Source organism: Cnephaeus nilssonii (assembly GCF_951640355.1).
Source record: "Cnephaeus nilssonii genome assembly, chromosome: 1".
NCBI classification, from domain to species: Eukaryota; Metazoa; Chordata; class Mammalia; order Chiroptera; family Vespertilionidae; genus Cnephaeus; species Cnephaeus nilssonii.
In genome coordinates, this window is record NC_137072.1 from 55,170,249 (window position 1) to 55,181,952 (window position 11,704).

Genomic DNA, 11,704 nt, shown 5'->3' on the forward strand with positions numbered 1-11,704 from the left:
ACATGTCCCTCTTGTCCACCCTTAACTCTTCACTTATTTCTCTTTCCAGATACCTAAAAAGTTATTGTTTTCCTCAATTTTAATCATTCAATGACTGTTGAATCTATATTTCTAGACAGGCCCCTGCGCCCCCCACCCCCACCCCCGCCCAGATGCTGGCCACTGCATCAAATCTGCCACATTGAATATCTCTCATGCAAACTCAGTTTCTCCTTCTATCCTTAAAACCTTTATCACCCATCCTCCAGATGCCCAGATTTAAAAGCTGGAAATTATCTTGATTATGAAATTCAAGTACTGGAAGGCAGATTGGGAAACGTCAAGTGAAGTGGTCTTCAAGCCTTTTTTAAACTGTGTTAGCCTTTTTTCAAACAAAAGCTCACAAGGAAGTCTGATATGTAAAACAGATGAATTTGCCGTTGTTCCGGGAGTTAAACTGGTGGTCTCTGAAGAATAACTTCAAAAAGAACCCCTAATCTGGTCCAAACTTCCTTTTCTCCCCCACCCCCCTCTTCAACACACAGGCAGAAAGTTATAGAAGAGAAAATTTAAGTCGCAAGGAACTTAAATCTTCTTTGCAGGTAGAAATAATTAGTCTGCCCAAGATGACACAGCACTCAAAACATAAAAGCACTTAGAAGTCAGTGTTCTAAAAAGGCAAATATTACCTTCATACATATGTGTAACAAATGATTATCAGTTACTGCAGATGACACATTTCATGCATGACTTTTTCTGGTTGGCATGAAGAGAAAGCTCCAGGGTTCATACAATAATTGTTAGTTTCTAGCAACAGATTTATCGATTTCTAGTGAAGGAAGGCAAGCATGAGTCCAGTGAAAAGAACGGTGGCCCCTGGAAAAAGAGCACAAGGTCTCAGTTCTATAGCCCAGGTGGCTTCGCTGTCTACTTCTGCGCATGGTTTCCAAGCTCCTGGAGCCTCAACTACTTCATCTTTCTTATTAACGCGTGTGACAAGATGCTTTCTAAGGCTCTTTTCATCCCTCGCTCTAGGATCTGTGATTACTCCATGCTAAAGTATTTCCCTTAAGCAACCACAAAGAATTAGTACCACAAGGGAGAGACAAATTGGAGAACAGATCATCCTTCAAGGATTTTTTGAGTATTTCTCATATGCCAGGTACTTTGCTGGGTCTCTGAAATTCAGAGAAAAAAAAGAAAGAAAGGGAATACTACCCCCAGCTCAAGGAGAAAACAGCCCAGCAATGAAGAGCCAAGCAAGTAATTACACTGCAGAGAGGTGAATGCTGAAAGAGATGACTTCAGAAGCTTAAGAGGCAGCCATGAGGGGTCTGATGAAAATTAGGTTGGAGTAGGAGACAACTGACTTCATATGTGAATGATAAGTAGGAGTCGAGCGCCGAGGAAGAGTGGAGGTTGCTACATGCACCAAAAAATATCACATTTTAAATTGCCTTATAAACGAATAATAAAATCAGCATTTACTTATAATAAAAATAATTTATCAGGCCATCTTGCACACAGTTTTCGAAGTTTACGAGGGAAATATTAAGTCAATTTCCTTTTAATAAATACTATTTAATGACTGGAACATTCTGAGGGACGTACGTGAACACGCCGTGAGCAGAGGCAGACGTCACTCAGGGACGGTACTCGAACAGGCAGCTTCAGGCAGCCCTGCCTGGGCCCCAGGCCGTGCAGCACCTGGCGGACAAGGTGGCAGGCCCCCATAAATAGTGACGATTCACTAACATGGCATAAATCAAGATCTTTAACTCACCGAAAACTAACATTTTGATTTAAAATCACAAAGCAGTGCCATTAAAATTCATCAGCAGACCCCAGCACAGGAGTAATGAGATCATATCAACTTGTATCTTGTGACCAAAAGGAAAAGGTGGCTTTCTAAATGGTAATTCAGATTGGACAAATAACACACTGTATCAAGTTTTGTAGCCCTGGGCCATATTTGGCTAACAACAAAGGTACATTATGCATGACTAAAGAAAACAGTGGAAATCAGAGCAATTAATTTCCCAGCTATGTTCCCCATTTAAAAAAAACAAAACAAAACCATCACTACTACGATTTGCTTACAGCACACAACCCTTTTCTGCATCGCACAATGATCTAAGTGTGTCATAACTTGCATATTTCACTAAGATGTAATATCCTTCAAAACATCCTTATAGAGAAAATTTTCCAAAGAAATTATTGATCTCTGGAATGCCCCGTGTTTTAAAATGACTGACAGATCCTTTCCTATTTTTCTTTGCAGTTCGAAATAATTCTTCTTGATCACTAGAGTGTAAACAGGTATAAGAGTACAAAGACCAATATTCTCTTCAAGACAAATGTCCCAGGTGACACAGAACATTTCTCATCAGGTTCCCAAAACAACAGTTAGGAAAGTTGTCACTAGGATCCTAAAAATATATGTGTAAAAAACAAAACAAAACAGGTATCGCTTGGCATCAGTTTAGTGAAGCAGGAAATTTTCGTAGGTGCTTTTTCCAATTATTTTCAAGGGCTTTCTAGCTGTGGTGGAGCCTTTTGTGTTTTTTTTTTTTTTTTTTTTGGGGGGGGGGGAGTCAGGAACCTTCTCCCAGGTGGTTGTGCTTCGCGGCAGGTATGCTGGGTACATACTGGGGGCAATTAAGCAGCTCCCTGCTTCTGTTCTCCTTCCCTGGGCACCTCTGTGGCGGCTCAGTCACTGACCTCACCTCGGCGGGAAGCTGACCAGAGCCATTCCTAGCAGTAACTCTAGGGAGCCGCCGTGCCCCCCTCCTACGGACAAGGACTGCCTGGAGGGGCCCCGCTGCAGCCGAGAGGGGCTCAGGAGGAGTAAGACACCCCACCGGGCAACGTCCGGGGGGATCTTCTCCCCACGCCCCAAATCTTAACCCCGCGAGGGCCAGACAGACACGCAGAGCCCGGGCAGACACAGGGACGAGTGGACTGATGCGCGCAGAGGGCCGGAGACAGGAGAAGGGAGAGACCAGGAGCCCCACGTCAGCCTCTAAATGGGAGTCCGAAAGAGTGTGGGAGAGGAGACGGAGAGGGGGGAAGATAAGGAGACGGAGAGGGAGCCCCCGAGGGAGCCGGGAAGAAAGAGAAGGGGGCGGTGAGAGGGAGACGGAGACACACTGACCCAGGGAGAGCGAGCCCGAGGGGGTGGGAAGAGGGAAAGAGAGACAGACTTGGAGGAAGACGACAGACAGAAACGCTGGGAACATGACAGAGACGGAGCCGCAGACCGAGGGAAGGGGCAGGAGAGGGGAGCCCAGGGCGGACCGTGGGGACCCGCCCGCGGCGCCCCGTCCGCAGCTGCAGGGCTGGGTCCCCCGGCGTCCGGGGCAGGTGGCTGGCGAGCCGGGAGCCCGCGGGCTCCGTGCCTCCGGGCCGGCGGCGGGCCCCCCGCCAGGTCCCCCGTCCCCGGGCTGCGCTCCGCTCGCTCGCCCTCCGACCCCATCCCCGGGCCAGCAGGTTCCGACCTCCCGACCCCGGAGCACGTGCCCGCCCGCCCGCGGCGGCCGCTGCCGCCCCGTCCTGGCCCCGGCGGGCGCGGGCTCTCGGGGTCCGGCAGAGCCTCCCACGCACAAAGCCCCGGCGGCCACCCCTGGACCCCCGGGGCGCCGCCGCCCCGTGGCTGTGCGGCTCGCTGCCGCCCTCACCCCCCGGCACCCGCACTCCCGCCGGGAGCGCCGCCGGCGCCCGCAGCTCCCCGCCCAGCGCCGCCCCTGCCCGCCCGGCTCCCGCCAGCTCCCCCGCCTCCCGCACGCGGGACGCCGCGAGGTCCGCCCGAGTCTTACCGCCTTGGCCGGCGCCGCGCCCCGCACGGTCGTCCCTTCCCCGGCGCCGCGGTGCCCGCGTCCCCGAGCCGTCCCGGCGCCCGCACAGGCCTCGCGCTCACGCCGCGCCCCGCGCTGCCCACACGGCGACCGTCCGCTGCGGGCTGCGGGCTGCAGGGGCCGCTCCGCCGCGCGCGCCGCCGGACTTTTTCCCTCTGCAACTCGGCGGCCGCTGGAATTTTTTTTTTTTTTTTTTTTTGACTTGCCCTCTCCAGCTCCCACTAGTGATTGGAGACTGAGAGCCAAGTGCTGAACGGAGGGATTGCACTTCTCGCCGCACTCGGGGCCGCACTCGGGGCTGCCCCCGGGCACGCGGCCGGTTTGGGGAAGGGCCCGCGCGCACGTGGGGTGCTGCGGGGCACCACGCAGTCCCCAGCCCCGGGTCAGGGGTGAGCTCTCCAAGCGGACTGGGCTTCACAGGGTATCACTTCCATTTCAATCACAGATGCTCTCTTTTTCGTGTGGAAGAAGGGGTTTTGTTTTATGTATTTCTTTCTTTTTTTTTTTTTATCTCTTGTTTGAAGCACAAGGATTCTTGAGAGCTGGAAGGGCGCCCCTGAGATGACCTAGTGCAGTTGATTTAAACTTTTCAGGGCCATTGACCCTGGAGAAGTTGATTAAAACGTTGACACACTTGGTAAAAAAAACAATACAGATGCGCATCACATTGTGCCTGCGGGTCTGGACAAGGGAGTTTAGGAACCCTGAAACACAGAGATGGGTCTCCTAGGAAAACTAAATATGTCCTTTCTTCAAATATCTTGAAGCTGTTAAAAAAAACAAGCAAACAAAAACTAACCCAAAAAAAAGGAAATTCCTTCCATTTGTATTTGATGAAATTTTACAATGAGTCATGTTTATTTTGGGAAAGTATATGTCTTTACTTTGTGGTCTCCTTACTAAATCTTTAAGTGTTGAAACATTTTCTAAGAACGTAAATATATATTAAGCTAGTCCAGTCTTTCAGGAGACTTTTAAATTCAGTCTTTTTGCCAATTCTATCTCCCAGGGAGATATGTAGTGACTTCCAAATAATTTGTCCTCCCAATGCCTTTCCGCTGCCTATCCTCCAGAATTAATTTCCTCCTTGTGTAAAATGTTGCCATCTTCCTAATGCATTGATAAACCCCCTCTAGAGAGCATCAGGTGTGTGATTTAAATAGTGTAATACTATTTCATTCTGACATAGCTTTTTTCCAACTTTCTTTTCTTTTAATATCTTTTTAAAATATATACTTCTATTGATTTCAGAGAGGAAGAGAGAAACATCAATGATGAGAGAGAATCATTGATCGGCTGCCTCCTGCACGCCCCCTCCTGGGGATGGGGCCCTGAAACTCAAGTGCCCTGAGTGGAAATCCATCAGTGACCGCCAGGCTCAACCACTGAGCCACACCACCTGGGCTTTTACAACTTTCTTCACATGTATTTCTATTATCTATTTAATTCTTAGCCTACTATTTTTCTCTCAACTCCTCCCTTTTCTTAGATTACTCCCATTAAATCTTTTTTATGCTAGGCATTAAATATAATCCTTGGAACTTATCAATAAGAAAATAAATTCAAATATGTATAAATTTATTTTATGCAGCTCCCACTTAGAAGCAGGTGGTGCTCCAGGGACTTATGAAGAGTCTGTGAAATATGAGCACATTTTTACCATCAAAGAAATTTCAGGGGACCGGGGGCTGTGGCGGGAGGTGCCAGGCGGGGGTGCAGAGGATGAGCCGAGACCCACCCCTGTGCCCACTGCAGCCTCGTGGCCCACAGTTCCTTTCAAGGTGCACAAATTCGTGCAATGGGCCCCTAGTATCTTTCTAAGGATCTATTGGACACAAACATTGATCCAGGGAATGTAGACATCTCTGTGTAGGGAAGACACAGAGATTCCATTTCAATTAACTTACCAAAAAAAGTAGGTAGGTTTTTAAAATTACAAGCTAAAAAAAAAAAAAAAATCCATGGGATGGGGTGAGGAGGAGATGGCTGGGGAGAGGTCAAGGGGAGAAAAAGGAAACATATGTAATACTTTAAACAATAAAGAATTTTTTTAAAAATCCAGATCAGAGGAATAAAGAAATTTCTATAGGTTTTCATTTTTTGAAAAAGCATTCTGCTGGCTGATGTGGCTCAGTGGTTGAGTATCCTCCCGTGCACCTAGAGCTCACTGGTTCAATTCAGGTCAGGGCACATGTCAGAGTTGCAGGCTCAGTCTCCAGTAGGGGGCGTGCAGGAGGCAGCCGATGGATATTTCCCTCTCCCTTTTCTCTCTCTCAAATAAATAAAAACATATTTTTTTAAAGAAGAAGAAAGAAAATAAAAAGCATTCTGGGTGGAAGGGAATCAGAGAGGGCATCATTAAGGAAACTGCATTTGAGTTGGGCCTTAGCAGGATTTAAATAGGCGGGAATGTGGAATCTCAGGTATACGCTATTAAACAATCAACATTTACTGAGTACCCAGAGCATGCCACACACTGGTGTTTGAGATTCGAACCCTCTCCATTCTTCCTTGGAATTCATAGGAAAAGAGACAAAAAAAATTTTTTTAATTAGAACATTCTCTGAGAAGTAATCAACACATGACTATTGGATCACAGAAGAAAAGATTGTTCAACCTGGGAATGTCAGGGGAAAAATGCAGAATTGTCACATTTTATCAAGGTCCTGAAGGCTGTTCAGAGAACAGAGGGTGGTTAGAAAGAGAATAAGCTTTCTAAGTGGAGGGAACTGTGTGAAAAAAAACACACAGTGCCTTAGGGAGAGCTGGGGGCTCAGTGCTGTTCCCAAGTCATGAGGAGCAAATACAGCAGATGAATCTCAGGCTAAACAGCGTTCAGGAATGAACTTACCAGAGAATCTAATGAAATAGGTTTTCCTTGTAAGGCGATGGGGAAGTATTAGAGATTTTTAAACAAAGGAGTTAAATGGTGCCTTGGGATTTTTGGAAGATCATTTAGAAGTGCCTAGAGAGGAGAAACAGAAGCACAGAACTAATTAGGAGTCTTTCATGAAAAGACTAAAGATCTGAACGAAGACAGTGACAGGCTACCTGGGAAGCGGTGTTTATAAGTGCAATAGGGATCACTAGGGAAGGAGCTGTTGAGGACAAGAGGAGAGAGCAGCTCACTTTGGTGGCATGACAAGTTTGGACAAAAGCACAATTTCTTTTTTATCCAATTGTAAACATAAATCATCTAAAAGTTCAAAGCATCTCAGGAGAGGACACAAGACAGCAAGAGAAAGGACTCAGCGTGGATTCGCAGGCTTCTTTCCCATGAAGGGAAGACATTTGCTCAGCTCTGCTGGGCTCAATTTGGGGAATTCACACGAAGTGAAATGGGACAGACCTGGGAAACAAGGTAATGTGGTGAACTGGCTTCTGTGCTTTCCGCTTCCCATTTTCTCCAACTGTTTCTTCTCCATTGATACCCTCATGCCCACATCTTCCCCTTTTGCCTCTACTCCTCTTGAAAAACTAAATAGGATCTGACAACCATTAATATTTTATTATAAATCAAGGTATACTATGTTAAGTAACATTCTAGACCATGAACTTTTAAATTATTTATCTCTAAATGTGGAATAAAAGATTGTCTCTTTTTTGAGATATTTTGGGAATGAAATAAAAGAAATATCGCAATGGAAGGAAGAAATATTTTATTTTCCCCTGCCATTCATACCGCTGTGGTTGTTTTATAACCCACTGCAAATGCATTGACTTTACATACATAAAATGAAAGGTCAAACCTCTCAGTAACTTGAGCATTTAAATCCTCACGTGTTAATATAAGAATGTATAACTATTGATGAAATGTGTGGCTTCTCCAATAAAAGCCACATTTAGTGCATAATTACCGTGTGCTAGGCACACTACTAAGCATTTCACACATATTAACACATTGAAGTCTTAGAGTAGGTACGATTTTATACCCATTTCAGATCAGGAAACTGAGGCACAGAGAAGTCAGATAACATGCTCAAGGCCATGCTACAAAGTAGAAGAGGCAGGATACGAACCCAGGCAATGTGGCCACAGCACCTCAGCCTTCATCCGTGCACTAAATGACTCCATAGCAGTGAGAACATTTTAAAGTATCTAATGAACAGACACTAGACAAAAAGACATAAAGATCTTGAATCTAAGATAATATATGAGCCTGGTCCTAGACAGAATGAAAAGTCAAAGTACGTGAGTCCTTTACATTTTGTTAAACAGTTTCCTAAGCTCTTGGAGAGCTAGCCATTGCCGGGGGAAGCTGGTAATGCCAGGAACATGGGACAATCGGGTGTGTGGCTTTTAACATTTCCCTCCCTGGATCAGCTCTTAATGCCCTTGGCCGGGTCCTCTGCCACGCTGTGAACTTCCTGCGGATCCCTTCCCTGTCTTTTCCTATTCTCCTCAACCACATTATTTTTTAACACAACCACTTTTGCTGGCTAGAAATGGGTGCATTTAGCTCAAAATCAGATTTTTTTTTTTCATGCTGAATAGCAAATTGCATCATAAGGTAGGGAGATTCCCATTACAAACATTCAAGGAAAGGCAGTGATGGGATATTATGGAAAGGGTTGCCACAGTGGGTGGGAGGGCAAACCAAAAACCTCTAAGACCCCTTTCTATATGCTGGATCTATAGTCAAGGTCATTAATGTGAATAATTTAAAATATTAATACAAATATCAACATAAATGTAATTAATACATCATTCATATAAATGCTCATGTTAATGTGGATATTAAATAACTTTAATATTAATAGGAATGACTCTGTTGCTAATAATTCACTCTGGTGCAAAACATGTCAGTGGTTATCTCACAATTAAAATACACCTCAAAGTACTCCCAAGCTTATATCCTAAAACTTCTATTTTCTGCCATTCTCTTTATTTCAATTTGTAACAAATGCTTGTGATTGCATATGGGGGGGGGGGGAGGAACACACAAATTCTAGTTATTCTAGTTACATAACAAATTAATTTTGTTCAATATGTAAGTTTAAGAAAAATAGAATTCCTCAATTGAAACAGAAACAAGCCATGAAAAAAAAACCTGAAGTAGAAATGCTAAAACGATTTTACTTTCTTTAGCTGCCAGCGTTGTTCCAATTTTTAATAAAAGCAGACATAATACCCACCAACTTATATGCTGCAAATTATCCAGATGATCTAAATTAATCTTTTTGAAATTAAATTGGAATACAATGTCATTTCTTTTCAACTTCAAAATTTTATTTTCTAAATTTCTAAAGCTCAAGCATATTTTTTTTCTGAACCATCCTACTCCATACACCTACATAACTCCTCAAACTGGAAAAATAGGAAAAAAAGTTCTGCAACAAAATTTATAAAAAGTAATTCTTACATCTGTTTCTTTGGAGTCTCATGTTCCTGATGACTTTTTCCTTCTAAAATAATTTGCCAACCCTGGAACTTTTCAGTGTTTCCCTGACTCACAGTATATTTACAATGTGTGCCTCAGGAAGAAATATACAGCAACTATTTCCTTCTGTACTAGAAAAAAGAACAGAAAGTTAAAGAACAAAAACACATGAGTAAATCTATTAAGCTACCTGAGAAGAATGGTTTTGATTCTTATTAACTGAAAGCCTATTCTTTACATTATATGTTCTTAAATTTGAAAATTGTTTTAAACTAGTGGAGAAAAAAAATGAACCTTTGTCCCATGAATTCAGAGATTGTGCCTCATATTTATTCAGAAAGATTTAACACTGTGTTAATGTCAGAAATAATATTGTATATAACCATATTAACTCAAAGATGACATTTTAGAAATTTCTTGTTGACATTCCTAATTTTAAGAATATCATATATATTGAAATGGTTTTATGGGGAAGATATCCATACTAGAACATTGAAAGGTATATAGATTTCTATACCACAAAATAGCTAAATTGATGATCTCTAGGGCATACTGTAGAACAAAGCCACAAACCTCTTTGGCAATACTCAACAAATTCTGGAAGTTTCATGCTATTATGAATGAAAAGGAAAATAACTGAAGTCTAAGGAGGAAAAAAACCAACAGAGAAAACAAGTCCTCCAAGTGACCAAACAAGCAAAAAGAAACGGGAATGAGGAAGCAAAAGATCAAGGAGGAAATATGAGTAAATCACTCAAATATATCTAGATAGCTTTTCTTTCTAGAAGAAAGAAAGAAGTCAGTTTTGACACATCATTTTTGTGATTTGGTCACTAAGCACTCTTCATTCAATTGAGTTCGATATTTCCACAATAGGTCAGAATACATGAAATGTTTAAGATATGATTTTAACTCACCTGCTCAAAAATTTTTAAGTTTCTCATTTGTCTATGAACAAGTCCATGCATCCCAGTAGGATCTTCAGAGTGCTTATGTTAAAATCATGAGGCTGGATTTTAGAACCATCTGTAGATTTCTAACTGTATTGGCCACTCAGAAGAGGACTTTTGAACCAACAATTAACTCCCTACAAATGGGTTATATTAGGCAGACAGATACATGGAGTTCTGTTTGGGATTTATTAAAAACAATTAAAATAGAAAAATGTTTTTTAAATGAAGGAAAAGGCCACACCATTTTATTTACTGTGCAGTCAGGGCAAACAATGGCCTAGCACAAAATGGCCGGGCCAACCTGAGTAGTAATTTGGGTCAGGTATGGAATGGGCCCAGATGGTAGTAGTTCAGTCAGGCTTGGGGGTTACTGACTCAGGGGTAAAATTACTTCATTCCTGGTTCAGGAATTCAAAGACTATTTTCTAAGACGGTTCGGACTGATATAATAAAAATATCATAGACTGGGTGGCTTAAACAACAGAAATATATTTCTCACAGTTCTAGAGGCTAGGAGTTGGAGATCAGGGTGCCAGCATGGTCCAGTTCTGATAAGGGCCCCTCCCATGTTCCAGATGACAGACTTCTCACTGTCCTTCCCCTGGCAAAAGAAGAAAACTTTGGTCCTTTCTTCCCCAATAAGGGCAGTAATCCCATTCTTGAGAGCTCTACCCTCGCAAAGGCTCAATCTCACCATTAAGGGTTAGAATTTCAACATCTGAATTGGGGGCGGGGGACATTTAGTCCATAATAACTATTATCTCTAAATGGTAAAAAACGGTCATCAAATCATATACTGCTGAGAATGTCATCAGACTTTTGAGCATTTCTATCTGAACACGCAGTGTTCCAAGTTGGCCTTCTGATGCAAATGAAAGCTCCTTGAGGACACAAACACACAATTAGTAATCTGGCACTGGGTACATATTAAGGATTTGATAAACATATGAGGAATGAATGAATAGCCTAGCATGACAATGTATATCAATTTCATAGCATTACTGTTTCACCTACCAAGTGCTCTTATAGAAAACCTAGAGGCCTGGTGCATGAAATTCGTCATTGGGGGGGGGGGTGTCCCTCAGCCCAGCCTGCACCCTCTCCAATCTGGGACCCCTCAAGGGATGTTTGACTGCCCGTTTAGGCCCAAAGATCGGGCCTAAATGGGCAGTCGGACATCCCTCTCACAATCCAGGACTGCTGGCTCCCAACTACTTGCCTGCCTGCCTTCCTGATTGCCCCTATCCACTTCTGCCTGCCAGCCTGATCACCCCCTAACCACTCCCATGCCAGCCTGATTGATGCCTAACTGCCCCTGCCAGCCTGATTACCCCTAACTTCCCTCCCCTGCAGGCCTGGTCACTCCTAACTGCCCTACCCTACATGCCTGGTCCCCCCCAAAAGTGTCAGCCTGTGGACTGAAAGATCCCAGATTCAATTCCGGTCAAGGGCATGTACCTTGGTTGCGGGCACATCCTCAGTAGGAGGTGTGTAGGAGGCAGCTGATCGATGTTTCTCTGTCATCAATGTTTCTAACT

General features: G+C 43.9%; 1 protein-coding gene across 1 annotated transcript in view; it reads right to left on the reverse strand.

The window, feature by feature from the left end:
- The window catches only part of BMPR1B (bone morphogenetic protein receptor type 1B), a 383,487-nt gene extending 379,453 nt beyond the window's left edge, over nucleotides 1–4,034 (reverse strand). The window contains exon 1 of the mRNA XM_079800103.1: nucleotides 3,795–4,034. The gene's annotated coding sequence lies outside the window, so the exon portion shown is untranslated. The remainder of the gene's footprint in view (nucleotides 1–3,794) is intronic.
- Between the last annotated feature and the right edge of the window lie 7,670 nt (nucleotides 4,035–11,704).